The sequence below is a fragment of the Pygoscelis adeliae genome, unplaced genomic scaffold (assembly GCF_000699105.1).
Source record: "Pygoscelis adeliae isolate BGI_AS28 unplaced genomic scaffold, ASM69910v1 Scaffold156, whole genome shotgun sequence".
Taxonomy (NCBI): domain Eukaryota; kingdom Metazoa; phylum Chordata; class Aves; order Sphenisciformes; family Spheniscidae; genus Pygoscelis; species Pygoscelis adeliae.
The window spans coordinates 1,941,041-1,951,823 of NW_008825016.1; positions in this window are offsets into that span (position 1 = coordinate 1,941,041).

Consider the following 10,783-nt stretch of genomic DNA (forward strand, 5'->3'; position numbering starts at 1 on the left):
CAGGAATTTTGCTGCGTTTGGTGAGCCTGCTTACAACCAAACATTTTAAATTATCTGGATTTACATGGCTTCGTACCCTTTCAGTTTCTCTCCTGTTTTTTTTCAGTTCCTGCAGGCCTAGTGGACTGAAGGCAAAGCTACTTCAGTTTTAATTCACTCTGTCTCTTTTGAATTCATTAGATTTTGTGAGCTTTCAAAGGAAGTCAGAGGTAGGAATTAGACAAAATGTAGAAAGTGGGACATTTCTGACTGCTTGTATGCTTTCAGTGTCTAAAAAGAAAGTTTTTTTTTAAAGCAAACTGTAGGAGGGCTTGTAAAAATAGGTATTTACATTTACATACTGGGACAGATCCTCAGCTGCCATGGAGCAGTATTGCTCCATAATCTTGAACAGAGCTAACCCTAGCTACCACAGCTGAGAACCTGCCTCTCACGCATGTACATATATGTGTGAAATGTATTTAGGATTCTGTATTTTTCCGAATGTACAGAAGCTGCTTCTTCCTCCAGGTGCTTTTGCCTGTGCACTAAGTTGTGGGAGTTAAAGCTCCTCTGTTTTCAACTAAGGGTGGTGTCTTCAGGGAGGCAGGGTGAGGAGGAAGGGTGAAGTGCAAGGAGAAGGATGCATGCATAAAGGAACCGGTGTGAACAGAGAATCCCAGAGAAGAAGACGGGGGAAACAAGAAGTAAACACCTGTGGTCTAAGGGCATTACTTCTTGACAGCAACTGAAAACCAAGCAATATCTGCATTCACAGCAACAGGGAGTTAAACTGTGACTGAGCAGCTACCACAACTTTTGGAAAACACCTCAGGTGTTTCCTGCTAGATAGCAGGAATAGTGGGAGACCTGCTATTGATAGCAAGGTGGAGAAAAAGCAGTTCTGCACTCGGCTGGGCTGCTGCTGAAGTCATGTAACAGAGGACAGAGAGTATGTGTCACATCAGCCAGTGCCAATAGGTGCCAACAGCCACCTTCACTCCTTCTCCCTCAGTCTCTCCCTGCATGAGAGTTGGGTGAATATCGATGTGGAACAACTGTGTATTGCTGCGTGCTTCTGCCCACACAGTGGGACCCTGGTAGTGATTCAGCCACTACTGGACTCTGGACACATAACGTACACTGAATATCCATAATAAATAATAATTACCACAGTAGGGGGCAGCAGCCAGCTGTGGAGGAAAAGTAGGGCCAGCTGCTGGAAGAGCTGCATGCTCACTGGCTGAGCATGCAAGCTGGGCACTGGGGAGGGCGAGAGGGCCATGGCTGGGAGCCAGTGGCAGTTTACTGCCAAGAAGAGGGTGATAAAAGCACAAAAGAGGTTCACCAGAGGGAGCTGCTCCTGGCCACCCCTCAGCAATCGGTAGCGGCCCTGATCCAGGAGGGAAGGCTGATAGCAAACAGGAGCATCGCCAGCCAGAGTGTGTGGCCAACACTGCTCACACGTACCATGCTGGAGCTAGCAGGACTGGTGTCAGCAAGCCAAGCAAGCCTGCCGCAGGGAAGCAGCCCTGCACAAGCCTCTGGTTTGCAAGAGAGCCACACCTCCTCCAGAAATGAGCACAGACTCATCCTGTTCCCCTCAGCATCTCCCCAGAGGCACCTCCACTGAAGCAGGGTCAATACTCCTGAAATGAGTACAGCTCCCCAGGAGACTGATAGGAACCTGGTCAGTGCTTTTCTGAAGCCCCCTGATGCCCAGGGCTCCTTGATTTCATTTGGAGAGAAGCGTCCTCACAGTTCTGAAGATCCCCAAACAGCAGCACTTTTAGCTGTCTGAATTCCTCTGAAGGTCCGACGCTTAGCACTTGGGGTCCCCAGTTGATATGGTAAATGAAAAACTGCTTTTGAACACACTGCACACACCTAGTAGTCCAGTGCTACAACTAAATTTATCACAGACTTAAAATATTTTTCTAACCATCCTGAAAAGTCATTTCTAAGACCAGCCTCATTTTCACAAGGTTGTTCATGGCATGCTCCCCACATACTGGTTTCTCAGCAAAGTCAATAGCATCCCAGGGTAAGCTCCTCTACTTGCCCCATATGTAATACTTAACTATTTCACCAGCACAGCATAACAATTAATTAGCTCATGTTCTGTGGAGTAATTATAACAATATGGCACATTTCACTTGAATTTAGCTTAGTGAAATTTCCATTTACTTATATTCGTGTCTTATCTTCAAGCTTGCTTTCTGTGCCTGGTTATTTTTCAGTGAGTTCAAACGCAAATAGATAAACCCTGTTTGCATTTCCTTCCAAAGGAGGAACGTGTTTATTTCCAGATTCTATACGCATCCACCAGGAAAAGTCACACAGGACAACTGAAGTATTTTTTGCTGTGTTCCTAGTTGGCTGAGCATAGTGGGTGTGATGTGGGTGATGTTAAAGGGAAGCCAGTTTTCCTCCATTTCGCAACAGAGAGGCTGAGGGATTTTTTTGTCCCAGTAAAAAGAAACAGCTACTGTCTGGATCTCGGTTTATGTAGCCCACAAGAGAGTGGAGAACTCAACAGAGAACAATCTCAGGCAAATAGGGCATGATATCAGGGAGAAACATCCATCATTTTTGCAGGTAGTAGCCAAGCATAATCCATGTGTGAGCTCAAATGCAAATTCATGGGCAACAAAGAGCCTATATGTTGAATATATATACAGTTCAAACATAAAGAACCAGACTCTTTCTGAATAACTTTTATCTGAACATCTGACCTTAAGAACCAGCCTCAGTTAAGTGCTGGCAAACACCAAGATTTGGAAGGAAGTGAGGGGTGTTGCACTATTTTGAAAGCTCTGTTTTGAACCAGCTGTCATTACGAATGTCTGCTGGTACCCCGTCTTAGCATACAGCCTGTCACTGTTGAGCATAATGGGAATGAGCCAATGGAGTGTATTGAGCTATGTTTTCTTGCATGTCTTTGTAGCTCAAATTGTCCCTTCACACAGCCGTAACAGGTAAGCTTTGAATCTGTTTATGCCACATTCTGATTGGTTCCATTTAATTTGCGGATATGTCTCTCTATGTGTGTTTGTATATACATGTATGCATATTTATATGCACATATGTACATTTGGACACCATTATTAAATGTAAATATGCATATTGTCACAGATTATTGCTATGTTCATCACAGATTCTTGGAGTAGTTGGCTTTATTATACAATAAAACAACCGTAGAAAGTTAATGCCTTCTTTAGAATAAATAAGGAACACAGGACTCATTATACCATATACGTTTAATGGTTTGGACATCTCAGTGCCCACATGAAAACAAGGAAACATATATTGCAATAGGCAGTATAATTATTTCAGCAAGGAACATCCATCCCACACTCCTAGAAATATGAGATTCAGCATCACGAGATCCTAGCATTATGTCATCAGCTGCATGAGTTTCACAGCTTATCTTTCTGATTTTATGTTACAGAAGTAAACTCCAACAAAAATGTGTAACACTGCCAATTTAACAGCACATTTATGTTAATACTAGCTGAAGTGGTTTCAAGAAGGTGAATAGGATCAGTGTTTCTGTACATATGTGTGCACTTAAGCATATATATATGCATACACACACATGCACGTATAAATGCATGCATGTATGTGTGTGCACTATGTACATAAACTGTCTTTAGAGAGGTCATTATTTTAAAAGGTTGATTCCAAGTACTTTAAACTTGAAAACAATGTTCCATACAGTTGACCAATTTAAAGAAGCCCCTGCTGGTGCACGGAAGACTGAGCTAGCTGATATCATTAAACATCATCAGATGAGGCTGCAGGTAGCTGAAACGTTCCTTAATGAAAATTTAAAGAGAACAGATTAAAATTATATTCTTCCAATCCAACAAAACACAAAGGTAAAGACATTCAATTACAACCAAGATCTCATTTAGCACTAAAGGAGTGTTGTTTGTTGATCAGAATTTATTGCCTGAAGTGAGCAGCTAGGCTTGTGACTATGTATATAACTACTTTCTACAATGTACTCTCCTAACACTCAGATACAGTTACGGAAGATGATGTCTTCAGGAATCATATTGGTAACCGTGATGTCCATGACCAAGAGTTAGAAAACCTCAGTAACAGCAACAAAGATCTTTTTATCTGTGCCATTCTATCTCCTAACATTGTGAGAAATAAAATAAATCCACAATGACATGTATTTGTTTTTTGAACTACTAGGTTAACTATTTTAATAGGTTTTTGTTGGCCAATAGAATAAGTGGCACCAAGGAAGTGGTTTGAGCAGGGTACTCTACCTGTGTGTCTGTCCAGAGCACTGGCAGCTTTCCCCTGGGCACATCAGGAGGGTTTTTCAGTGAGAAGACATTGAGGGTGCTCAGCTCTATACCAGATCTGTCATGAGTTCAGAGAAATGCGTCACATCTTTAAAATCTCATCACTAAAAAAGATACTGACAGGCAGGAGTGTGACAAGAGGAGAGGAAGAAAAACCAAGAGACAGAAAGGACTGATTTGTTAGGGAAGATTAAATGAGCTAAATAGCTATGGGTTGGCTTTAACACTAACTAAACACAACATCACACTAGTTAAAAGATACTGGAGGAAAACAGCATCAGCAAAGGAAAAGGAGATTTGCAAAGGGAGATAACTAGGAGAGATATGGTGATGTTAAGAAAGGAAAAAAAACTTCTGACAACAAGATACTCTAGGCCCCACAATCTCTCCCTAGGGACATGGCATCACTTAGGACATTTAATCTAGGCACACAAAACAACCAAAAATATGCCATAGGAAACAATCTCACGGTGTCAGGGAGCTGTACTGGATGACCTAAAAGGTACATTGCTAATTTGCGTGCACCTGTTATCTGTGATTTTCCTTGCTTGTATGGCCAACTCATTGTTACTTGTGTGTATTTGGTTTCTCTGGGTCCAATCCAACTCATGCTGTACTCAGCAGAAGTTTCCAACAGGAGCAATAGGACCTCAATGTCTTTTCCATGTCTTTGCTGTTCTAAAAAGAAAAGAAAAGAAAAGAAAAAAAACCACCACTCTGCAAGAACTATTAATGTATATTGTGTATGAATGTATATACAACTAAACCAGATCGATCCCTTAATATTTCTTGGGTATTTAAACCTGTGTTTATCCTTAGAGGTATCTGGGAAAATGTGCATTTGCTTTCATACAGTGGAGCTAAAATGTTTGCTAGGAAAGAAACTTACAGTTCATCTAAAAATAACTTCTATGAAAAACTGCCTTGGTCACGGAAGAATTAAGAGAATTCTCTATACTAAACTGAAAAAAAGGTATTACAGAGAAATGGCAGAGCTCTTTCTATTGCTAAAACAGTAATGCAACTGATGAAAGAAGCTAACAATGAATTCTAAACACAAGGCTGTAGTTTTCAAATATTTTTACCCAATATCTGAGTGTATATAATCATACGATGCTTAAATTCCAGCTCACTTGCAGGTAGGGAATCACTATTTTGTGGCAGCTCAGTGTTGGCCCCTTGGGAGGCACAAATTTCTGTGTAAGTGGGGCTGAATGTTCAGGGGTCAGGGCTGTGTTGTCCATATATCTAGCAGCTGGTATTGTAAATCTTTAGAGCAGCACTTCTTGAAAATACTAAACAGACATTTTGGTAGCCAGTATTGGGCCTGTGGCTATACTGCTTCAGGCTGTGATCTTGTCAGCTTTTACAAGATAAGTAGGGTCAGGCAGGGTCAGCACTTGGATTGGTAACTCTAAGGAAAGGCAGGAGCTGCAGGAAGTGTCTTAGGCAATAGAATAGATGTAAGTGTTTTCCCTGAGCCTTTTCTAATACCCTGACGAAGGCGTAACGCCCAGCTGTGACATGAGAGTGAGATCCTCACCCTCTGCAGTCATCAAGCACCTCATTTTCAAAGGGGTCTTCCCCTGACCTGGCGCGGCGGTGTGCGGTACAGTAAACAGGAGACCACACAACTCGGGTACTGCTGGCACATGTGCGTGGTCCTGGTTGAATGGCATGTAGATGTGTGGCCCTAGCATGTTTTATCAGGAAGGGGGTACAGGTGAACGACATTTCTGACATCTTTGGGGATGCTGGCAGCTCCAAATTAAGTCTTTGTCTGTGTTTATAAAACAAAACACAAGTCTATTGAGCCAAGACCTTGTACACCAACTTTCAGCCTCACACATTTCTACAGAAAGTATAGAAGGGCTGATAATGAAATCCTTGCCCAATGGTCTACATTGCCAAGAATTTTAAATTGTAAGTTAACCAATTTCTCCTCTAAAGTTCAAACAATAAATAAAATTCTATGTGAAAAATGGAGCCTTTTATTCCTTTGTCAAAATCTGATCAGAGTAAACTACAGATGTTAAAAGGCACTGCAGTTCAAAGAATTAAAAAGAATCTTATGGGGTTTGTATGAAGAAAAGAGTTTTAGAGAATAATATGGAAAATATTATAATGCTATTATACAAATCAGTGGCACATCCTCACTTTGAATACTGTCTTCAAATTTGGTCACCTCATCCCTGAAAAAAGAAAGTAGAAATAGAACAAGTCCACAGAATGGCAATAAAAATGATGAAAGTCAAAAGGATGGGAAATTTCTTGAGAAGAGATAAAGAACACAAGCACCAGCTTGTCTGTGGGGGAAGATTCCCCTCATGGGACTGCAAATCATACACAAACCCTCTCCATAAACTTGGAACAAGCGCTGTTGCCTGACATAATCTAGAAGATGTCCTGGACGCTAGCAGTTCTTCTGGAAGGCTTTGGGCCCTTGCATGAAGCAGAAATTGCACATATTTTCCTCATCTCTTAGAGGACTTTCAGCCACTGGAGGCCAATGTGACCTATGGGCAGTGGACAGGACACAGAGCTACACATTAGCAACAACTTTTTTCCTTTGCTGACTATATCCCAAACTCATTTTTTGCTCTCAGTTTTAGAAACACCACTTTTCCATACCTTCCTTTCAAACTTTGGATGAGTTTTTCAGAAAAGCATACGTGATTCAGAGGTACAAATCCATTGACTTGCCTGGCAATCTTTTCAGTTAAATCACTCGGCTCCCTCGAAAAGGTGCCATTTGTCTATTCAAATAGTCTCAGCCCTGAAGGACTTGCACAGTCTCCCTCACTTTGTGCAATGGGATCCCCTGGCTACGTCAGAGGTCTGCTTAAGCATGACTGTAATATAAATAACATTTTGTTCTCATGATCTTCCAACCTAATTAACAGCAAAGGAAAAAAAAAAAAAACTTTCCTATCCTGCAAGGTGAAACGAAGAGGTATCAAATTTCAAACGGATAAGAGGTATTGCTTTTCCAAACAATGTACAGTTAATTAATGGAACTTGCTGCTGCACGGATAGTACCGAGAGAAACAGCATCATATTTGTAAATGAGGAGGCATTTTTAGGCATAAAAGCAAATCTTCACACAAAGTTCAGATTGGGTTAAATTCAGTAGCATGTATTATGCAGAAGATCAGGTTAGATGATAAATTGCTCCTAGCCTTAAAAAAATCTGTGAGAGTTTTACTAGCTGGTATTATGTAATAATGGCTAACCATCCCAGAGGTTCTTGACATATGCCAGTCAATAGACAGGGTCAGGAAGGCATCTTCATCCATGGTAAACTGTTATACTGTTAAACGCACAGTAAGGAGGGAGAGTGTCCTTCCATATTGTCTGGTATTGGCCTCTGTTAAAGTCAAGGCATCTTAGGATTGACCAATGCCAGTGACCACTAAGGAGCAGCCAGGAAGGAGTCCTACTGCTCTCAGAGTAACAGCAGAGCATCACTGAACATCTACGTATGGGAAGTGAGGGGCTGTCTGACCTACTGATGGATTATCAGGGTAGGCATGGATTCCTACACTGGGCCTTCAGAGAATCAGGAAGGACTAGGAGGCTTTTCAAGCTGATGGCTGTTCACCTCTCTTTCTAGAGCTGGACAAATCTTTCTCCTCCAACCCTGTGTGGGAACCCTGGAGGCAGCAGTCATATTCATGCTAGCATGGTGTGCCTTACAGCCCTGTCTGCAGATCAGGAAAAAGCAGACCAAGATCAATAAGGTCTTGGGCAAAAGAGGTTTGGAGGAAGGTGAGGAAACCAAAGGCTCAATGGCTGCAACTAGCCTTATTTTTTGATCTATGTGACAGCACACCCTGGAGTCCTAGTGCCCCATCACCCAGACCAGCATCCCTTCAGAGTGTCCCCGGTCCCTGTCTAAACCCAGGCCCACCCACAGGAGCCTATGGAGACATAAGGCCCATCCTCAGCTGCCCATGGCTGAATTGTACAGCTGAACCTCAGAAGCAGGACAATGTTTCCCATGGGCAGGTGTATTCTACCGTGCCTCTGGCACTCTTTTCTACTTCAGATATCCTCAGATAGGGGCAGAGGCCAGGAGATCTCATTTGTCCTTAGAGACGTTACCTTATTGTGGTGATGCATGATAGATACCTGGTTCATCTCTGAACTGTTAAAAAGATGTTAATGCTAACAAGGTACCAAGAGAATAGAGACCCTTTTTTCCATGATTGCACTTACGTACAACTTCAGTCATCTTACAGGCCCCACAAGAAATCAGGGAGGATGTCTTCTAGGGAATAGCTGTGCTGGAGTCATTTCAGTTGTGGGAAGTTGTTTCAGTCTTGTGGGTTGGAAAAGTTATCTACCCGGAGAAAAAAAAGAAAAGAAAAAAAAAATTAAAAGGAGCAAATCAGCTCCTTACACTAGTGGTTTTACACCAGCAATCTGTACTTTCTTATAAAGACAGAGCATATACATAAAGTAAGCACAAAATGCACACGCAGTTGTGATTCCCGGATGTTTGTAATGGCAAGTTAGATTGCAAATTATTTCTTCAGGGGGCAGAAAGCACAGTGGAAAAAATGTATATTATTCATAAAAATGATTGTCCTGTTCACTTGTATACCTCTGCAATTTATTCCATAACAGCTTTTTACTTCAAAGAAATCACTAGCTAATGACATCTCAAACTTAAAAAAAATCCACTTATTCACAACCCTGTCCCTGAGGGAATTCCCGCGTGTTATCAGAAATTTTTCCAAAGATCATTAACAGATATTACAAACCAATTGAAACTGAGTATTTTCTTTGCAAATTACTTTTAACTTTAGAGCTATTGAAAAAAGACATTGAGTGATTTAATTTACTTAATCTGTCTACAGATTGCAGCTATGTGCATATACTGTGATTGCATTTCCAACAAAAAGCATATATAACTATCCCTAATAGAGATATTTTTCTAAATTATCGTACAAGATCAGTAAGATCTCTGAAGATATTAATGTTTACTTTTTCATTTAGAAAATTGCACTCAAGAAAGAAATGGGCACCTTTATTCTGTTGTTATCTTAGAAATAATAACACACCATAATACTTATTTTACCTGCTATTTTAATTAAAACTCCAATAATCATCATGTCTGCATATCCTTTGAGGATATATTCTACCAATTTTTCTGAAAAATCACTGTGTTTTCATTAGGCTGTGAAGCCAATAGTTTAGAAACACCTTACGCAGCAATGAGTATACCGAATAAGATCCTCTATCTTGTGCCAATCCAAAACAGCTAAGTGTAGAGTAAGCTAATTCAGCAGAGGAGGGCTGGAGAAGGTATCTTATTCTCTACCTTATTGCCTTAAACTCCTCCCAGAGAACCTTATGTGTATCAGCACCACTTCTGCAGGAAGTATGGAAAATATCTTCCCCCATGAATATTTAGCTTGGAGCTTCCTGGCTAGGGTTCCTGCTCTCTTTGCAGATAAGAGATAAGGGCTTGAACCCCCTGAAGCTCAGGTGGACTTCAAAGGTATTTACTTTGAATGACAGTGAAGGCAGCTGCTGTACTTTGTGTACTGCTCAGTCCCAACTGCGTGTTACACATGCTTTGCCAGGTCGCTCTTTGAAGAGATGTGGGCAAAGCGATACGTAGTTTGAGGAAACAAATCAGGATTAGCTGCTGAGAAGTTCAGCTCAGCTGAGCTAGTGACTGCCTGGCCAAGAGACACAAGCAGAAGAAGGATTTTAGACGTCTTGAGGTCTTTATTAGCAAAAATGTGGGTGATGAACTTAGGGGGGGTGTGGATTAGGATTCTGGACTTGGACATCTATATGCCACATGAGCCTCAGTCATCTCCTTTTGTAGCTTTGGGCCCAGAGATGACTATTCAGAGAAGGACCCAGATTTGTCACAGCAAATACATGCCTAAGCATCTTTTCATATCTTGCTTAAAATGGTGGGAGAAGTGTGCAGAAAGGGTGACAGAGGATTTGCACCTTCCTCAGATATTGTGCATCTTCCCACCAGCTGTGTCAGAGGCCTGGGACCAGCTTAACAACCTCTCCACTCCCAGTACTATTTAACTCTCACTCTCCTGCTGTTTTCCTTTCCTGGGTTACAACAAAAAGATTTCACAGTGAAAAGAAATTTTTCCCAGTGCACCAAAAAGCATGGGTCCGTTAACTTGAGCCAATTTTGAAACTGTGTCAGTAGCTGGTGAAGGCTGCAAAGATTACTCCCTGAGCTACATGAGGTTTGGGTTTGTCCTGTGAACACTGAGAGACCAGAAACCTTTATAAAGGTCCCACAGTGTTAACTTGGCAGCTTGTTCCTTTCCACCATCCCCTGGTGGCAGGTGGGAATGAGAAAGGAGACAGGCTGGCTGTTATTGAGCAAGGAGTATCTATCTGCACAGCTTACTGACTTGGTTTTAACCCATGCTGCACCCAGCTAAATGCAAAGGGAGGATGGTATGTTCTTCCTTTCTCCTGGTAAAGGTGCAGCC